The sequence below is a fragment of the Lytechinus pictus genome, chromosome 1 (assembly GCF_037042905.1).
Source record: "Lytechinus pictus isolate F3 Inbred chromosome 1, Lp3.0, whole genome shotgun sequence".
In the NCBI taxonomy this organism is placed as follows: Eukaryota; Metazoa; Echinodermata; class Echinoidea; order Temnopleuroida; family Toxopneustidae; genus Lytechinus; species Lytechinus pictus.
The window spans coordinates 14,655,522-14,676,201 of NC_087245.1; the positions used below are offsets into that span (position 1 = coordinate 14,655,522).

The window sequence follows — 20,680 nt, forward strand, 5'->3', positions numbered from 1 at the left end:
ATTCTTTTGTATGTGCCAAATTATCGAGCTGAAGTCATTTCAGTACGCTTGAATTGGTGAGGGAAATGAAAGCCCATAGGATGAAAGTATTTATTCCATTGCGTTTCAAGGGATCCATTGAAACTGCACATTGCTAATCAAGTTTTTAATTCATTTGTGGCTCATTCAGTATGTTATGTTAGTTATTCATTTTACTTTAGGCAACATCGAGAGTTGACGCTTTGGCCCCTCATAGGAGGTCCATATAAGTTCATTTGCTCGATACAATGTCATCTACACTTTTCATACTAAAGGGCCTACATGTTGCAGAAATTGAATGAATAATGTAGTATTATCGCGACAAAATACCTTTTTCTATCGGAAATCAAAATTATTTCGCAGCGTATTATACTCTCACCCATAGCTCTTTCCATTTCATTCATTGACAACATATCTATGACTATGACTTTGATTCTGTGAAGAATACTATAGTAAAGTTGTTACAGATCTAGTATAGGATTACACTTTACCACTACACGGTCAAAATGATGCACTGTTAGTCAGGAATCGAAGAGAATTTAAGCAGTTCAGGACCGAAGCTGACGTTCTTTGGGACATATTGCCTTTAAAGTGTGTCCTTCATTGTCTCTTGCTGCATGGATCCTAAATGATGACTCCATGATGACTCTGAATGTAAGTATTATATTTCCAATTCCACATGCTTTCTGTTGAATACTACAATTTATTTTCTTATTTTGTATCATTCCTTAAAAATATCGTAATTGAACTTTTTATTAATAAAAATTCCTCAGTATCTATATAATTCAAAGCTGAAAAAGAAATCGAGAATACCAGATTGAAATAAAGATTTATGAATACGTTTTTCCGAGCGTGGAAAGAAGAAATTTGATATCATTTCGGTTCATGATTTTCCCCTTTACAAAGACCACATTGAAAATAGCAAGTCCCTATTTATCTGAATAGAGTAAGATTTAAGTGAGCAAATCGATAAACATTTCCTCAAAATCTGATAAAGTAACGAAATTGTTGAATTTGTAAGAAATTTTATAGCAAAACTTTTTGAAAACAGTTACACACTGTCACGAACATGCAATACGTTTGGCTGATTGTTATTATGATGGAATGCTCAAATTTTCCCTTAATATCTTATTAATACATTAAATCGTCAATATTTCTTTTTTTATAAACATATTTTCTCTTTTGTATAAAAAACAAGTTACCACAATGATTATCAAACACATTAAATCAGCAGTGAAACATATCTTCATATTCTTGTAGAACGACATCTTAATAAAATGTCATTAATAATATAATAACATTAAAAGAAAACGAATGAGATGGGATACGACACCATCATCTTACTGATAATCATTGTGTATTCATGAAGATATGCTTCGAATTCGTTCACCGAAATAACAAAATAAAAAAACCTTTAAACATCATAAGTCTGTTTTTTTCTTATCCGATTTTAATGAATCTTCCAGTGTTTTGTTTGTCTGATTTCATTTGATCTATTCAAATCATTCATTAGGCTGAAGTACCACTTTCATCTGAAGGATATATCTCAAAGTTCAATTTTTTGCTTGTTCTCTGTTTATCCAGATGTGGTATTTAGTAATCATCTTTATAGTCTTACAGCAAGTGAATGTTAGCGTCCAAAAATGTCAAAGTAAGTTACAATAGAAATAGTCTGCTTCGCCATATACATGTAATATGTGTAAAGAATAGATGAATCAAAATTGGTAGTAAACTGCCGTAGAAACAAAATAAAAGATTTTAGAAGCGCATTTCTCAAAAATTAAAGGTAAGTCACGCTCTTCGTCGTCAGTGGCGGATCCAGGGGGGGGGGCACAGGGGGCACGTGCGCCCCCCTCCCTAATATTTGAAATAAAATAAGTAAAAGAAAGAAAAGGCGCTGCTTGAAAAAATAAAAAAATAAAGGAAAGAAAAGAAAAGGCGACGCTTAAAAAAAGTAAACAGTGATATAATATTAGCAACATGAAGACTATCCCCCAGCAAAGCACAATCATATCATCTTCCTTATCTTTTCTTTTGACTACCCTTTTCCCAACAACTTCGCCGGTTAAAAATAATCAGCAGCGCGCTGCCTGCATATAACTGGCGCCAATCAAGAATAATCAGCACCACCTAAATCTAAATCGGCGCCGGACAAGAATAATCAGCGCCATCTGGTTATAAATTGGCGCCGGTAAAAAAAATCGGCGCTGCCTGAGTTCTTAACCAGCGCCGATCAAGGATAATCAGCGCCACCTATATCTAAATCGGGGCTGGTCAAGAATAATCAGCGCCATCTGGTTATAAATCGGCGCTGCCTGAGTCTTAACCGGCGCCGATCAAGAATAATCAGCTCCACCTAAATCTAAATCGGCGCCGGACAAGAATAATCAGCGCCACCTATATCTAAATCGGGGCTGGTCAAGAATAATCAGCGCCATCTGGTTATAATCGGCGCTGCCAGGGTCTTAACCGGCGCCGATCAAGAATAATCAGCTCCACCTAAATCTAAATCGGCGCCGGGCAAGAATAATTGGCGCCATCTGGTTATAAATCGGCGCCGGTAAAGAAAAAGCGGCGCTGCCTGAGTTCTTAACCGGCGCCGATCAAGGATAATCAGCGCCACCTATATCTAAATCGGGGCTGGTCAAGAATAATCAGCACCACCTGGTTAAAAATCGGCGCCAGTCAAGAATAATCGGCGCCTCCTGGTTCTAAATCGGCGGCAGTCGATTATAAATTACCGCTGCCGGAATCTTACGTGACGTCGGTAAAAAGTAATCAGCACTATTTGTTCTAAATCGGCGCCGGTCAAGACAAATCGGTGCTGCCTTTGTCTTAACCGGCGCCACCTAAATTCAAATCGGCGCCGGTCAAGAATAATCAGCGTCCCCTGGTTCCAATAAATAGGCGCCGGTAGAATAATGAAGAAGGACCTATTGCCAAGCAAATCTAGATCGGCGCCGGTCAAGAATGATCAGCGGCACCTGGTTATACATTTTATTGTTGAATGGTCATAACAAAGCTTATCGCATGCCCTAACAGAGTGGACTGGGGCGGGGCAGTTGCCCGCAGATGTCATGAAATCTTTAATTTGTTATTAAAAAAATCCGAGAATCATACAAAAGCGTAGAGCAAATTCTTTAATTTTGATCTTATTTTCCAATGCTTTAATAAAAAAAAGGTCAGTCACTTTTCTTCTTTACACATTCCACATTGTGCCACCTCTATGGCCTTTAGTGTAAGACAGCTACTATAGTGTTTTATGAAGATGATTCGATATTTTAGTCCAAAAATTTGCTAAAACCCGTTGCTAATACCGGGAGTGTATAATTACGCAACCAGAGTCGTATATTCGTAGACCTTAAACCACTAAATATCATTTTCAATGTATAAATACACTTTGTCAATACCTTTGTTTTAACGTTTATATGTTTACGCAACAAAATTTGATTTATTTTCATCTTCCATGGAGTTAAATATTATTCATCTGATCACTCAGGAAGAAGTTAAAAACAAAGATAACGATACCTGTAAAACTGGAGAACTATTTCCAAAGCTCTGTCTTGAAGGATCTCTTTCTGAATTCAGGTCATAAGCATCATATCCAGTTTCATCAAAGTAATTAGATAAAAATTTCTTATTACAAATTGCATTAGATTTAGTGAAAAGCATTACGATATATACCAAATTCTGCATATAGGCCTATACATCATGTACATGAAAATTGAATGATAATATATAAACCTGGATTGGTGATGTATTCCGAATGATTCATGATGTAGTATCATTGTATAAACAATGGCGTCGATCCTGGGGGGGGCAGGGGGGTTGCAATCGCCCCACCAATGAAAATATTGGGGGGCAAACATTTTTTTTTTGCCCCCCCCCCCAATAATTCCGCATGTGCAAAAATAAAATAAGATGGTAATGTTACAGAGAAATCAGCAAGCGAGATTGAGCTACACAACTCGTTCTTTATTTAAAATCGTGCTCAAATTGTCCGCTTTTCAGATTGGAATATAAAAATTTTCAGCTCGCGCTTCGCGCTCGCATCATTTCTGTAGCAAAACCCCATACTTTTCATTATTAAATAGGTGAATAGAATGTTCCGTTTTCAGTTCTAAACCTCAAAAGAACTCCCGCTTCGATTTGCAATAATCTTTTGTTGGATATAATCTTGTTCTTTATTAAAAACGTCCATTAAACTCTCATTTTTTCAGATCGAAATATCAAAATTTTAAGCTCGCGCTTCGCGCTCGCATCTATTGTTTTTTTAGATACCCATCTTAATCATTGGTACCAAAAATGCTTAGAATATCAAGCATTTTGGTCAGAATATAAAGAAATTTCAGCTCGCCCTCGGCACTCGCATTATCTGTGTAGGGAGATATGTATCCTCCTCATGAGTTACTACAAACAGTCCTAAACAGGCACCTTTTTCCTGTTTTCAGGTCAGTATAATACTAAAAAATTTCAACTCGCGCTTCGCGCTCGCATTAATTTGTTGGTGAGATATGTGTCTCTATCTCATGAGTCATATAAATGAACATATATATATATATATATATATATATATATGTTCATATAAATGAACATATATATATATATATATATATATATATATATGCATATGTTTGTGTGTGTGAGTTTGTTTGTTTTGTGTGATCGAGCGCCTTTGGAAAGTTGATTCATGATTTCCCCCCCCCCCCCATCTTAAAAAAGGATCGACGCCCCTGTGTATATATATATATATATTAAAAGAAAAACTTGTATCTCAATTAATATACAAAAGTATTGGCCTCATCGCAATAAAAGGGTTAGTACACGAGATTTTGAAATCGCACATAACATGCATAATTTGTGTTACTTTTTGCTTGTTTCTTTCTTTAATAAGTTTTTCAATCTCTCTCTATATATGTTTTAGAAAGATTATAATTATGTTTAAATTGATGTATATTTTCTGTCATAATGAGATATGTTTGAGTGGACTTCAGGGAATGGTCGTACGCAGCAAGGGGGAAGGGGGGGGGGGGGGCAAATTCCCGATCAGCTGTTGTTAAAACACATTTGTTTCCTTAACATTTCATGAAAACTATGAAAAATGTGCAAATGTGACATGTGCACCAAATACTTTTATTACACTTGTAAAAAAAAAAAATCGCCCCATTGAGCAGCTCGGTCCGTTTACTCTATCGTTTTTATTTTTTTTTTCAAAAGTATGTTCGAGTCTTGCCCCCCCCCCCCCCCGGAAATATTATCTGCGTGTGGTCATGCAAAATGGCATGACTGGAAATCCTACATTTTGAAAAGAGCATTTGACAGGGTCAGACTTTACCCCTTTTTCAACATTTTCTTTTATGGCGCCGGTGAAGTGCAAAAATATGTGCGCCGCTCGGCAGTGCGCCCCCCCCCCCCCTTTCGCCAAAAGCTGGATCCGCCTATGGTCGTTGCCCATGATGTGACAGAAAAGAATTCGACATCCGTTTCTAAAACGGATTGTGAAACTCACCTTTGAAAGAAATCAATGCGCTATGATAGCGCGAAAAAGCATCGCGCCATCTCCATCTTCAACACATTGATATATTTTTTTAAAAGGTGAGTTTTACCATTCGTCTTTTAGCGCTTGTGTACAGATTGAGAGCTAGGGAGAGTAATAAAACAAGGGGAATATGAGGGAAAGTGACAAGAAAAAGAGTGAAATATGATATTATAAATTGAATACTACGTCAAACCTAGAACAAAATTAGATTTTCATTTCATAAACATGATAAATATGAGGCGCCGAATGTACCAATATTATATAGAACAATTATTTGTTATATAATCATTATTTATTAAATAATAACTATTATTTATATATAATTTACATTTTATTTGTAAATAACTACTATTATATAAAATATCATTTCTAATTATTTATATATAATTCCAAGTAATACTTCATTATTTGTAAATAATAATAGTTCGACATTCCATTATTTATAAATAATGATTATTTGTTTTTCATTATTTATAAATAATGATTATTTGTTTTTCATTATTTATAAATAATGATTATTTGTTTTTCATTATTTACAAATAATGATTATTTGTTTTTCATTATTTACAAATAATGATTATTTGTTTTTCATTATTTATAAATAATGATTATTTGTTTTTCATTATTTATAAATAATGATTATTTGTTTTTCATTATTTATAAATAATGACACTACATACTTCATTATTTATATATAATGATTATTTGTTTTTCATTATTTATAAATAATGATTATTTGTTTTTCATTATTTATAAATAATGATTATTTGTTTTTCATTATTTATAAATAATGATTATTTGTTAAATAATGAAAACGTCTACTTCATTATTTATAAATAATTTTTTCGAGTGCACCATTATTCTCATTATTTATAAATAATCATTATTTAATGTTCGAGTTTTCCATTATTTATAAATAAAGATTATTTGTTAAATAATGAAATATCTACTTCATTATTTATAAATAATAATTTAGTTTCAATATCCCATTATTTATAAATAATCATTATTTATAAACAATTTTTACAGTTTGCCATTATATACAAATAATCATTATTTATATACAAATAACCATTATTTATTAAATAATGCCATTATTTATTAAATAATGCCATTATTTATTAAATAATGGAAAACTCGCTATAACATGCAAATGTGGGACCGCCCATGTTATGAATATTCATGATGCGATTTCCTTTTTCGTGATTTTTCTTCACAAATTTTTGTCCATTTCCTCTTCATAATGACATTTCTTGAAGCAATTTTCTAGGGATATGGTCTGATTGTCATATTCTTCATTTTCTATATAACTTCGTCTTCGTAGAAATATCAAAAAGTGTAATTTTATACGATTTTTCCTACAGTTCACAATCCCCATAGGCGCGCGTGTATCGTAGGGACAATCGGTGAATCGACGGAGTGCTCTTCATCGAAATACTACGTTGGTTGGTCCCCGGAAGTGGCGGGCGGAATTTAGCCCGAATCCTCGATGGAAGTAGATCAAGTGCATATGAGCTGAGAGAGTGAAATATCAGTGCACAGGCCCTTCTACTTTTTATAAATATTTCTTGTTGCTTTTTTTGTTAAGTTAATTTTTCCTGGTGTAGAGATAAGTTTCAGTTCTAATAATGCACTTCAAATACATTTTGGAGTGTCTGTTTGAGGCGTTTGGGGCGATTTCACCCTGGCCCCAAAATGCTCGCAACGACAATACGGGGGCATGATGACCCCTAAATTTTAAAAAACTTATTTTTCTATTGAAAATTATCACAAAATTCACCAAAAGTGTGCACGAAAGCCTTCGTATTTCACTTTTAAAACTCCAAAAAGTGCCCAAATGACAAGCTTGGTCGCTTCGCTGTGTCGCTTTCAACTTGAGAAAGTTTACGCGTCTGCTTCCCCCCCCCCCCCCCTCCTCCGAAAGAAATTCTGTATACGGCCATGCTCTAAAGAGCCTGGCACATTGATTTATGTATACTTTCATTTTCATTATTTTTATCTCATTATCATCATGGCCTTACGCAGAATTTTTTCCAGGGGGGCCGGGGCCGGAGCATGACGCGCGTAAACTTTCTCAAAAAAATCTTGAAAGCGAGACAGCCACGGGACCAAGCCCAAATGACAAGCTTCGTCGCTTCGCTGTCTCGCTTTCAACTTGAGAACGTTTACACGCGTCTGCCCCCACCCCCCGAAAGAAATTCTGTGAACGGCCATGCTCAAAAGAGCATATGGCACATTGATTTATATGTACTTTTCATTTTCATAATTTTTATCACATTATCATCATGGCCTTACACAGAATTTTTACCGGGGGGGGGGGGAGCAGCTAGGACGCGCGTAAAGTTTCTCCAAAAAATCTTGAAAGCGAGACAGCGACGCGACCAAGCTCAAATGACAAGCTTGGTCGCTTCGCTTTTTCAAGATTTTTATGAGAAAGTTTATGCGCGTCCTGCTACCCCCCGGAAAAAATTATGCGTAAGGCCATGATAATGAGATAAAAATAATGAAAATGAAGTACACATAAATCAATGTGCCAGGCTCTTTAGAGCATGGCCGTATACAGAATTTCTTTCGGAGGAGGGGGGGGGGGGGGGAAGCAGACGCGTAAACTTTCTCAAGTTGAAAGCGACACAGCGAAGCGACCAAGCCCCCCAAGCTTGTCATTTGGGCACTTTTTGGAGTTTTAAAAGTGAAATACGAAGGCTTTCGTGCACACTTTTGGTGAATTTTGTGATAATTTTCAATAGAAAAATAGGTTTTTAAAAATTTAGGGGTCATCATGCCCCCGTATTGTCGTTGCGAGCATTTTGGGGCCAGCTAGGTGAAATCGCCCCAAACGCCTCAAACAGACACTCCAAAATGTATTTGAAGTGCATTATTAGAACTGAAACTTATCTCTACACCAGGAAAAATTAACTTAACAAAAAAAGCAACAAGAAATATTTATAAAAAGTAGAAGGGCCTGTACACTGATATTTCACTCTCTCAGCTCATATGCACTTGATCTACTTCCATCGAGGATTCGGGCTAAATTCCGCCCGCCACTTCCGGGGACCAACCAACGTAGTATTTCGATGAAGAGCACTCCGTCGATTCACCGGTTGTCCCTACGATACACGCGCGCCTATGGGGATTGTGAACTGTAGGAAAAATCGTATAAAATTACACGTTTTGATATTTCTACGAAGACGGAGTTATATAGAAAATGAAGAATATTACAATCAGACCATATCCCTAGAAAATTGCTTCAAGAAATGTCATTATGAAGAGGAAATGGACAGAAATTTGTGAAGAAAAATCACGAAAAAGGAAATCGCATCATGAATATTCATATCATGGGCGGTCCCACATTTGCATGTTATAGCGAGTTTTCCATTATTTAATAAATAATGGTTATTTGTATATAAATAATAATTATTTGTATATAATGGCAAACTGTAAAAATTGTTTATAAATAATGATTATTTATAAATAATGGGATATTGAAACTAAATTATTATTTATAAATAATGAAGTAGATATTTCATTATTTAACAAATAATCTTTATTTATAAATAATGGAAAACTCGAACATTAAATAATGATTATTTATAAATAATGAGAATAATGGTGCACTCGAAAAAATTATTTATAAATAATGAAGTAGACGTTTTCATTATTTAACAAATAATCATTATTTATAAATAATGAAAAACAAATAATCATTATTTATAAATAATGAAAAACAAATAATCATTATTTATAAATAATGAAAAACAAATAATCATTATATATAAATAATGAAGTATGTAGTGTCATTATTTATAAATAATGAAAAACAAATAATCATTATTTATAAATAATGAAAAACAAATAATCATTATTTATAAATAATGAAAAACAAATAATCATTATTTATAAATAATGAAAAACAAATAATCATTATTTATAAATAATGAAAAACAAATAATCATTATTTGTAAATAATGAAAAACAAATAATCATTATTTATAAATAATGAAAAACAAATAATCATTATTTGTAAATAATGAAAAACAAATAATCATTATTTATAAATAATGAAAAACAAATAATCATTATTTATAAATAATGAAAAACAAATAATCATTATTTATAAATAATGGAATGTCGAACTATTATTATTTACAAATAATGAAGTATTACTTGGAATTATATATAAATAATTAGAAATGATATTTTATATAATAGTAGTTATTTACAAATAAAATGTAAATTATATATAAATAATAGTTATTATTTAATAAATAATGATTATATAACAAATAATTGTTCTATATAATATTGGTACATTCGGCGCCTCATAGATAAAGGCCAAAAAAAAAGAAATATTCCGACTAACGCCATGTTTGCCCCCCAAAAATTGCTCATTAGGGCAGTAACTCATAAGCCCCCTTACAAAAATGTCCTGTGGTAATACCATATAATTACCATAGGACTGTACCACACGATTACCACATATATTGTTGTGTGGTAATGCTATGTCTTTATGTCCTGTGGTATTGTGTGGTAATGTGTGGTAATGTCGTGTGGTATTGTCCTGTGGTAAATTGGAACATTTACCACACAACATTACCACAGGAATACCACATGAATGGATTAATATATGGTAACATTTACCACACAAGGGATTAATTTATGGTAACAATTTTTACCACATACCATTTACCACACGACATTTACCACACCATTTACCACACACCAGTTACGACATGCATTACCACACACCATTTACCACACAAATTACCTCACATTTTACCACACACCAGTTACCACACGCGTTACCACACATCATTTACCACACGAATTACCTCATATTTTACCACACGCCTTACCACACAAATTACCTCACATTTTACCACACACCGGTTACCACACGCGTTACCACACATAATTTACCACACAAATTACCTCATATTTTACCACATGCCTTACCACACAAATTACGTCACATTTTACCACACACCGGTTACCACATGCATTACTACACACGATTTACCACACACGTTACCACATACACTACCACACACCAGTTACGTAACTGGTGTGTGGTAATGCATGTGGTAACTGGTGTGTGGTAAAATATGAGGTAATTCGTGTGGTAAATGGTGTGTGGTAAACACTAACCAGTTACCACACATATTGTACATAATACACATAATACCATGCATCAGAGTCATTACCCAAAATGTGTGTGGTAACTAGATGTGTGATAACTGATGCATGATAATGTATGTTGCAACTGGTGTGTTGCAATGTGTGTGGTAACTGGTTAGATACATCACAGATCATGGGTATGATTTTGGTAGCAGTAGAATGTGTTCATGACCCTATGTACTTTTATAAGATTAAGAAAATACAACACCTTCAATGAACAGACAACAAATGATTTTACAAGTGATATAGAAAGTACTGGTATTTAGCTCATAGAGTCATCAATTTACAATACTGGTTTAGATTTGCTATTGACAAAAATTGTGTAACAGCTGCTTTACTGTACAAACAGTGTAACATAATAGTAACTATCAAAGAAATTAGTTACAGTGCATATAAATACTTTTAAAAAAGATACATTTCTTCTAAATACTTTAAAAAGTTACCTCAAAGGTTATCTGGCTTTTCAGCAAACCAAATTAACGACCATTGTAGTTTTTTTGCAGGTCACACATACAGAATGGACTGATTTACTCTTTGTTTTATGCTTAAAGACAAAAATGATTAAACTCTTAATCGTTTTTAAGAAAATGAACAAAACATAAGGATGTGTCTACAATAGGTAATATATAAGTAGCTGCGGCAAAGTGCACTGTACTCAAAATTGCGTATAACAAAATGCATAATTATCCCAAGTTTACTTCAAGGCTGAAGGGCAAGTAGAAATAGACGAGAGATGATAATATGTATTTGGAGAAAATGAAAACTAGGACAATACCCTGGCATGTAATATCTGAATTAAAGGAAAATAACACCCAAAACATAATACCACATGATATTATTGATAAATACAGGACAATCAACATGAATCCACTCATACCCTAATCCAATTACGGAGTACCACCTTTTCAAAGTTGGCCTCTTACAGTATGGTTCGAAGTTTCTGGATGGAGGTCGCCATTTTCGCGGGGTTAGTTAGGAAATTATTACATCAGCGACGAACTACATCTCTAAACGTTCAGGCATTATATATTCTATTTTATTAATAACAAATCAAATGTACAGATAAAACTCATAAAAATATTAGTTAAAATTTGTTTAATATATGGTAGGTTCAAAATACAATTTGATGAGTTTTAATGATAAGATTTACACCCCAATTTCCGCTGCCAATTTGTAAATCGTAGATTAGGGTGTAATTTTTATCATTAAAACTCATCAAGTCGTAATTTGAACCTATCATATAATATTAAACAAATTTTAATTAATATTTTATGAGTTTTATCTGTACATTTGATTTATTATCGATGAAATAGAATATATAATGCCCAAACGTTTAGAGATGTAGTTCATCGCTGACGGAATAATCCCCATCCATAGACTTTGTACCAGAAGATGCCAACTTTGAAAAGGTGGTACTCCATACTGGGACATCGGATTGGGGGTATATGAGTGGATTCGTTTTCATTGTCCTGTATTTATCAATGGTATCATGTGGTATTATATTTTGGGTTTTATTTTCCTTTAAGATATTGTACTGGTTTATATCATGGCATTACAAAGTTCATCTGTAGTGCACACTGTGTCAAGTGCACAAACCTATTCATGGTTCCCACAGAAATTTGAAAACAGAATTCCATGACCTCTCCATGACTAAATTGCTGCTTTCCATGACTTAATTCCTTTCTGGCACAGTTTACAAAATCAGACATGTTATGATCATGAACACCAATTATAATAGTAGAGTACAATCACAGAGTATGAGAGTTGTGAGACATAAAAAACTAGAAAGCTGTCATAGCCAAGAGGTAAATGCAATTCCATGACTTTTCACATATCCCTGACTTTCCATGACCAATTTTTTTCCAGGATTTTCCATGACTGTGGGAACCCTGTAATAATACTGCATTGACAGAGCTCTATCATTTTAAAAGTTAATTTCAATTTCCTTCAAACATTTTATTCATCTCTTTTTGGTTGGACCTTGAATATAATACAATACAATGTTTTGGCAGGTCGTCTATAAAAGCATGTACATCGTTAAAAAAGGCTTTTGGCAGGAACTTTTGGCAAGTAGTCAACAGTATCAATGCATGTAAATTTGGGTGAAAGAATCATACATGTACATTAATTCTTAAGAAAAGTTTGTGGTTGTATTACACTATCACTTAAACGTATTAAAAAGACAGCAGTTGCAGCAAACAATTATTTCATGAGAAATTGTCAAAATATTGTACATAATCTCTAGATCTGGTACATTAATGTAAGCTTGTATTTTTGTAAAATCACTAATTTTGAACTTAAAATTAATTATTTTGATGATCACTAACACAGAAAAGAACATGTGGGACAGGACAGTGTATTATGATTGATTTGAAAAATACCTGACATTGGATAGAATTACATGCTTATTTTGCTCATTTCTCAGCAATTACACATTTTCTTCCCGAGCTATAATTAATTATGGCACATGTCTTTTATACTTTGCTGGTAATTCTATTGGATTCTGTTCGAACTCATTTTAAGATTGTTACTACAACTGGTAATTTATCTTTAAAGTTGTACTTGTATATGATACGGGCTCAACATAATCTAAAATAAAGTAATTTTTACCATGCAAAATAGTGAAAATTTTATCAAAATCAGATAAAATTAAAAAAAAAATAATTACAAAAATATTGGTCATCAACACATGCAAGTAGATACATGTAAGTTTATGATATCATGCCCACATTTTTATTGTTCTCATGTTACCAGATAAAATAATAATTTACTTCATGTGTGTAATAAGTATGTCTTCCAATCCCATGTAGCGAAAGAACTTCCAGCAATAATCAATACAGGTAAGTCACATCAATACAGTTTACAATCCGATTTGTTTCATTCTTGGTAAACAAAATTAAATGCACAATTTTATATACAAAATAATAAGTTGGGGATACGTGTACATGTACAATGTACGTCAGTATGACATCATCAGCTTGCTACTTGCATATATGCTTAGAGCTCTTTCACCAAAATAATGCAGAGGTTAGAATGTCATACATTACTTTATCATCCCTTGTCTAATTTGGATGAATTGAGACGCCATCCTACTGTAGTCAGCACATGAGATTTTAAAAAATTCAAATTACCAGGCAGTGACAGTATTGTTGTAGGTACAGAGCAAAGATCAGGAATATAGTAGGTCTTCTCAAATTGTATTTGGATTGATCCAAGGTTGTTGACAACTGGAGGAGAGGAAGGAGCTAATTCCATGGCCTTGGAGCAGTAGTGGAGAAAGTTGCATCACCAGTAGCTAATTTGTAGGTGCGTAATGATCACAAAAATAAAAAGGCAAGTGCGCCTAGAATAAAAATGACGCACAAGGGATTCCTTATAATACATGTAATCTGGATCTCTGTCATTGACTTTGAAAATCAGGAGACGGACACTGATGTTCATGTATATCCTTTCCTTGACTTGCAGCCAGCGAAGTTGGCGTATGGCAAATGGCACAATAGATGCAGCATTCTGTACTATCTGCAGTCAGTCCAGATCGCCCTAATTCAAGCACGAAGAGCATTACAATAGTCCAGTTTAGATTGCGCTAAACCATGGACTGCTTTGTGGCAAGTAGAAATATAAAAGGCACTTCCCATTGGCCTTTATTCTTCCAATCTGTTTGATGTTATACTGGTAGGGAGCAGGTTCCAATAGCACTATGAAAGGAGTTACGAAACCAGATAAAAGGGTGCAGATTCAGGACACCTTCCATTTCAACTTAAGGCATCTGCAATAAATAACAGAAGAAGATAAACATAAAAGCCTTTCCTGCATTAACTATTTAATATTCATTAAAAACTACATGGTTTCAATATCAATTTCCAAACTTTTTAAAAAATGATTAAAAAACAATGTGGGGTTTGTTCCATATTTATACTTCAAATATTAACATGTAAAGTCAGGTCGGGGGAGGGGGGCTTGATGCCCTCAAGATCTGCTGCACCTCCAAACCATCTCTGTATAGGGAAGGACATTTTAAAGTTTAAAAAAAAAATATTTATTTTAATTAAACATGATTTTAATTCATGCTTTTTTTAAATGTGTTTTAAATGGTTATGGGATAATTCCATCAGTTTGAATAAGAAATTACAAGTTGCCAATTTCACATAACGAAGATCAATTCTGATGTGATAATAAATGCATGTCAGATGTTGATGTTTCACTTATGCCTATCTAATACGTTTGAATTGACAACAGCATGAACCTTGTAAGGGCATTAATTATTAGACAAGCTTTGTATCAGAGTGGTTACAAAATCAAAATTATTTAACTGCATCTCATGTTCATGCACATGTAAATAATCAAAATAACACAATAATTATAAAAAATACCTTCCACAAAGGATAAATTTGTACACACCATTATATCTGCATGAATATTGTTCTTTTAGTCCACCTATAATGATACAGCTGATGAGAGTTTGAATGATGGTATCAAGATGGTGCTTCTACCAGGGCTGCAAAAGAGAGAAAAAAAAAAAATGTTAACCTCAATCATGCCAAGAAATCATGCCAACCGTTGTGAAACTCTATTAGCGCCAAATTACACTCTAAACTTGTCATTAGAACGTCCAAACCGATACACGTCAGCCAGGAATCTAGTACTAGCACAATCAGCTATGCATTTGCACCAATTCCCTCTGTATTTTCTTGCATATGGACGTCTCTCGACTTAAAGGTCATGTCATTGTGTTATATAGCTTGGGAATTGCAAGCAAGTGATCCTTCGAAATGTTTACCTGCTTAAAAGTAACATTTCTTAAGCCTTAATTTTGTATATTTAGATAACAAAAGGCTTACAAATTGGAAAAATCAAATGTTTGCCCAAAATTATTGTGGGAAAGGTGGATTTTTTAAGGGAAATCCATCTTTGTGTACCAAGTTCTACAGGCAACAGAGACTTGTCTAGCTCCGTGAATGAAAATACCCCTTGTACAATGTAAAAATGATAAAAATATCATCACAGAGTCCTCTAAGTACAGTTAGGACCATTGACAGATAAGGTGCCCTAAGATTGCGCACATCCGAATCTGCGCGATTCTGATAATGGAAGATACGCAACGACTCCAAACAAAAAATAAACTTTACACCTGAAAGAGCCTACTGTACTTAGTCTTACCTACTGCCCGATGCCTCCTGACATGTAGAGCAACAACAAAGGACCTCCACTCCTGGCGGCCAGTGGTTCTGGGCCGTCTTCTGGAAACTCCCCCGGGCTAGGTCATATTCACCGACTCCATCTCCTCCTCAAATGTGATGCCAGGACAAGTAGTTTTGGGTCTCCCTCTCTTTCTCCTGGAATGTCATAAACAGATCTATTCATAAAAAATCTGACTTAAAATGGTTGGAAAATAATGAATTTAGGGCATTGGCAAGAGTTCCATATGCAACCCCACTAAAATTGAAAATAAAAACATGAAGAAGGTTCAGAATAATATATCTAGCACAATATAGAACATATATGATGGGGTAGTGGATAGTACTAGGAGTGGAAATACATACTAAAATATGGCTTTATTCAGTCAAATTTCGAGCATGTATGGATGTATCTAGTGTGTGTAATTGTCCATAGACATTGGTTTATTTACTCAAGGGTCTGTGAGTCAAGTCTAGGCGAACTATTGGCTGATAATCGTTAAAATACCCCTTCCGGCATCAGCACTTCTTGCTAGCATAGCAGGAACAGGTCTTGACTGCAAATAAAACGAGGTGATCTCAAGTCCCAACTAAGGTGCCAAAACAAGGGTAAAAAAATTATAGAAAAATCTGAAGTGAACGAACTGGAATGGAATTAAGTCTCAACAATCTTATTTTTTATCATGTTGGTGGGGGGTACATTGGAATTGCATATGGAATTCTTTCCATGTGACGTCCTCAAAATGCAGCCTCTGTGACTGTGCTTTCTTATCGAAATCTTCGCATCATGTGAATAAGTGCGCAGACATCGGCCACTATTAGTATTACCCAGTTGTTGTGTGTCCAGACAGGTTGTGTGTCTGGACGATCAATTTTAGAAAGTCTATATGCGTCACGGGCAAAAAAAAATCATAAAAAGTGGGGAAAAGTCATCGGAAATAATTGTTGCATCATTCATCATCAATCCTCAAAAGTAAAGGATGTTTCAGAATCATTTCGGCAACAAACAAACTACGATCTTCTTATTGATGACCGGAAAAATATCCATGCATAGAAACTGGCGCATTTCCACTTCCAGCCGGCTAGCCAGCCAGCCAAGCCTGAGCTGAGCAGCCACACTAGCCCGCGTTGCCAGCGCGCCTAGCTGAGCTGGACATGCATGCTATACGCTACAATGCATGTTAAACTGAATTGTCCGCGGTGCGACCCGGGTCCGACGTAGCCTTTCATTTTTACATGATACCGTTTCCCGATAGTTATCAAGAAATTTTTATCATAAAATGAATTGTTCCACATAATTGTCCCGCTAATTTCTAAGTAATATTCTTAACGTTCATTCTCAATTTCTCATGTCATTCTGATCTGCTGTCGGGCTACCGTACCAGTACCACTAACTTAATAATTTTGTTCAATCAAAATGCAAGTAAATGACCATGACTGGCCGAGATATTTTCCCAAGAAAATCAATTATTTCTCTTAATTTTTAATGAGACTTTTTGCACACTTACTCATAAGAATACAAGGAACATCATCAATTGAAAGATTTTGTAAAATAACAGGAAATTCACGTTAAATCTAAACTCAAATCGTTTAGGTGTGCTGTGACTGTGTGCAGACTTGAGACCACCAGCCAGTGGTCCACATCACAGCAGCGAGCAGGCGCTCGGGGCCGGGCGAGCGCCCGGTTAGACAGGATGGGATTGCCAGTGTCATGTCATTTTCATTGACGAAATCTTTAGCTAGTTGCAAGCCGGGGCATTCAACAAACTACGAAAAGAAAATCATAGAAAATGGTTATCTAACTTACTGTTTAGCCTACTGCAAATGTCTTCGAAGTCGTCCACATCTAACCCGCATTCTTTAAGTAGTTGAATTATTAACGGCCTTCTTCGTCCCAGGCCCACTTCTCGATCGAGCTCAATAAACTGCAACGCAACGGTTGCGGCATCGCAAACGGTATTCTTTTCAAATGTTGGCGGTAAGTGCGCATGCGCAAGCCTGTCGCCGCCCCCCCCCCCCCCCCAGGGTGACCAGATTTCACAAAATGAAATAAGGGACAATCAAAAAAAGATCAACAAAGAAGGCTACACCGTGTTACACCTGTAAAAAACTTTAAAAAATTGGAAGGGAGGGTGAACGAAAGAATGAAGGAAAGAAAGAAAAGGCGAAAGAAAAGAGATGAAAATTAAGAGAAGAAAAAAAATTAAGGGGAAAATGAAGGAAAAAATAAAAAAAGAATAAAAGAAAGTTAGAATAAAAAAGAGAAAAAAAGTTTCCGCCATTCTTTGAATTGAATACAGAAAGAGAGAAAAAGAAAGAAATGGAAGAAGAATACATGTGTGAAAGACAAAATAAAGGAGAGAAAGAAAAAAAGTAAGAAAAAGGAGGAGGAAAGAAAGAATGAAGGAAAGAAAAATGTTTTCTTCATTCTTTGAAAGAAAGAAACAAAGAAAGAAGGAAACAGTAAGGGAGGAGGGAAGGAAGGAATTAAGGGAGGGAGAGAAATAATAAGGGAAAGAATTATAAGGAAAAATAAAATAAAGAATGAAAGAAAGAGAGGGAGGAAGAATGAAGTGAGGAAGGAGTGAAAACATAATGGAAGAAGAGAAAGAATTAAAATAAAAAGGAGAGGAAGGGAGGGGAAGAAAAAAGTTGAAAGAAAGAATGGAGGAAATAAAATAAAAAGGAGAGGAAGGGAGGGGAAGAAAAAAGTTGAAAGAAAGAATGGAGGAAATAAAATAAAAAGGAGAGGAAGGGAGGGGAAGAAAAAAGTTGAAAGAAAGAATGGAGGAAATAAAAAAAGGAAATTTGATAAAGAAGACGGGTAAGAAAAAGGAAGGGAAAAAAATGAACACAGAGAGAGAGAAAGGATCAGGAAAGGCAAATAGGAAATAGAGATAGATGGAACAAAAACGGGCAAGCAGGAAGGATAGAAGGATGAAGAAAGAAGGATAGAAAAGTTCAAACTTCAAGCAAAAAATTCCAATCATCTAACAAAAATCATAATGATATTTGGTGTTTTTAAAATATATTTTAAAAAAATGTTTTAGAAATAAATAAAATTTCAAAGTGATTCTTTTTTTACTTAAAAATTAGATGAAACATCGCGGCATTATATAGAACAAGACTCAAAACGAAAGTTGAAACAACTAGATCTAGTTATGAAAACTCAATAACTTGTTCCTCCGATTACATCCCAAAATCAGTAATCTGAGAACCCATAATATAATTATACAAATTTCCCGCCGATTTTGTGATTATTTTGGCATGTTTCATTGTGTTTGGTGTAGAGAATCTGCTCCGATCCTACATGCCTTGCTAGTACTAGCCTGTCACACAAAGGCAGGAGGCCAGTTCGATTGGGTTAGCAAGAAAATCACCTTGCAAAAGTTTATTTATCGATTTTATTGTTGTCTCTGCTTCGTCATCTGTTGGTTATTTTAATGAAAATTCGTCACTTTTAAATATATTTTGTTCAATATTCTGAAATACGGGACAAATAGGCGTCCCGGGAAGGGTTTGCCGGGACAAAGAAGCAAAATACGGGACAATCCCGGGAAATACGGGACGTCTGGTCACCCTGCCCCCCCCCCTCCGGCGAATCAATTTTTAATTTTGATAGGGGGTGAGCTGAGGGGGGTCTAAGTTATGGGTGTGAAAACTTTTTTTGTGTGGTATTTCTGATTTTCAACAGAAGGGCAATAACACACAAATACCACATATTTGAATTGACAGTACTACACAATGGGCTATGACGTAACATGCTTTCATGTGGTAATTTTGATTTACCACAGCAGTATAATTCCACACAAATACCACATATTTGAATTGACACACAATGGCATCATGTGGTATTGCATTCATGCGGTAAGTTTGATTTACCGCAGAGCATAACACCACAAAAATACCACATATTTGAATTTACATTACCACACAATGGGCTAATGTGGAAACATGCTTTCATATGTGGTAATTTTGATTTACCACAGCAGTATAAAAATACCACACAAATACCACACGTTACCACACAATGGCATCATGAGGTAAAGCATTCATGTGGTAATTTTGTTTTACCACAGAAGTATACAATACACAAATACCACATATTTGAATTTACATTACCACACAATGGCATCATGAGGTAACATGCATTCCTGTGGTAATTTTGATTTACCACAGAAATATAACAATACCACACATACCACATATTTGAATTTACATTACCACACAATGGCATCATGAGGTAACATGCATTCATGTGGTAATTTTGATTTACCACAGAAATATAACAATACCACACAAATACCACATATTTGAATTTACATTACCACACAATGGCATCATGAGGTAACATGCATTCATGTGGTAATTTTGATTTACCACAGAAATATAACAATACCACACAAATACCACATATTTGAATTTACATTACCACACAATGGCATATGAGGTAACATGCATTCATGTGGTAATTTTGATTTACCACAGAAGTACCACATAGACAACAAATTACCACAGCCACCAGCTGACGTTACCACACAAGGATATGGAAAATTACCACAGATGTTCATGTGGTAACCTACATTCATGTGGTAATTCGTGTGGTAAAGCCGGGTACCACACAGATATACCACACGACATTTTCGTAAGGGCCACTTCGAATATGTAAAAAATATGTAATAAGTCAAACATTATGGACGACACGTAACTATAATGAAAACGCGGCTTCGGTGTACCACAGGGGAGCGTTTCATCAACATTTTTGTCTGAC

The 20,680-nt window shown here is 34.8% G+C and overlaps 1 protein-coding gene and 1 long non-coding RNA gene across 2 annotated transcripts in view; one reads left to right on the forward strand and one right to left on the reverse strand.

Moving 5' to 3' along the window:
- The first annotated feature begins 193 nt into the window (after window positions 1-193).
- LOC135153564 (uncharacterized) overlaps window positions 194-20,680 on the forward strand; it is a 28,521-nt gene continuing 8,034 nt past the window's right edge. Inside the window, exon 1 of the mRNA XM_064096764.1 lies at window positions 194-672. The gene's annotated coding sequence lies outside the window, so the exon portion shown is untranslated. The remainder of the gene's footprint in view (window positions 673-20,680) is intronic.
- LOC129263034 (uncharacterized) lies at window positions 10,974-17,843 on the reverse strand. The gene is made up of 4 exons (XR_010293019.1): window positions 17,717-17,843; window positions 15,893-16,068; window positions 15,134-15,230; window positions 10,974-14,501 (listed from the first exon to the last, which is right to left on the reverse strand). It is a non-coding gene; the product is annotated as an uncharacterized LOC129263034 (long non-coding RNA).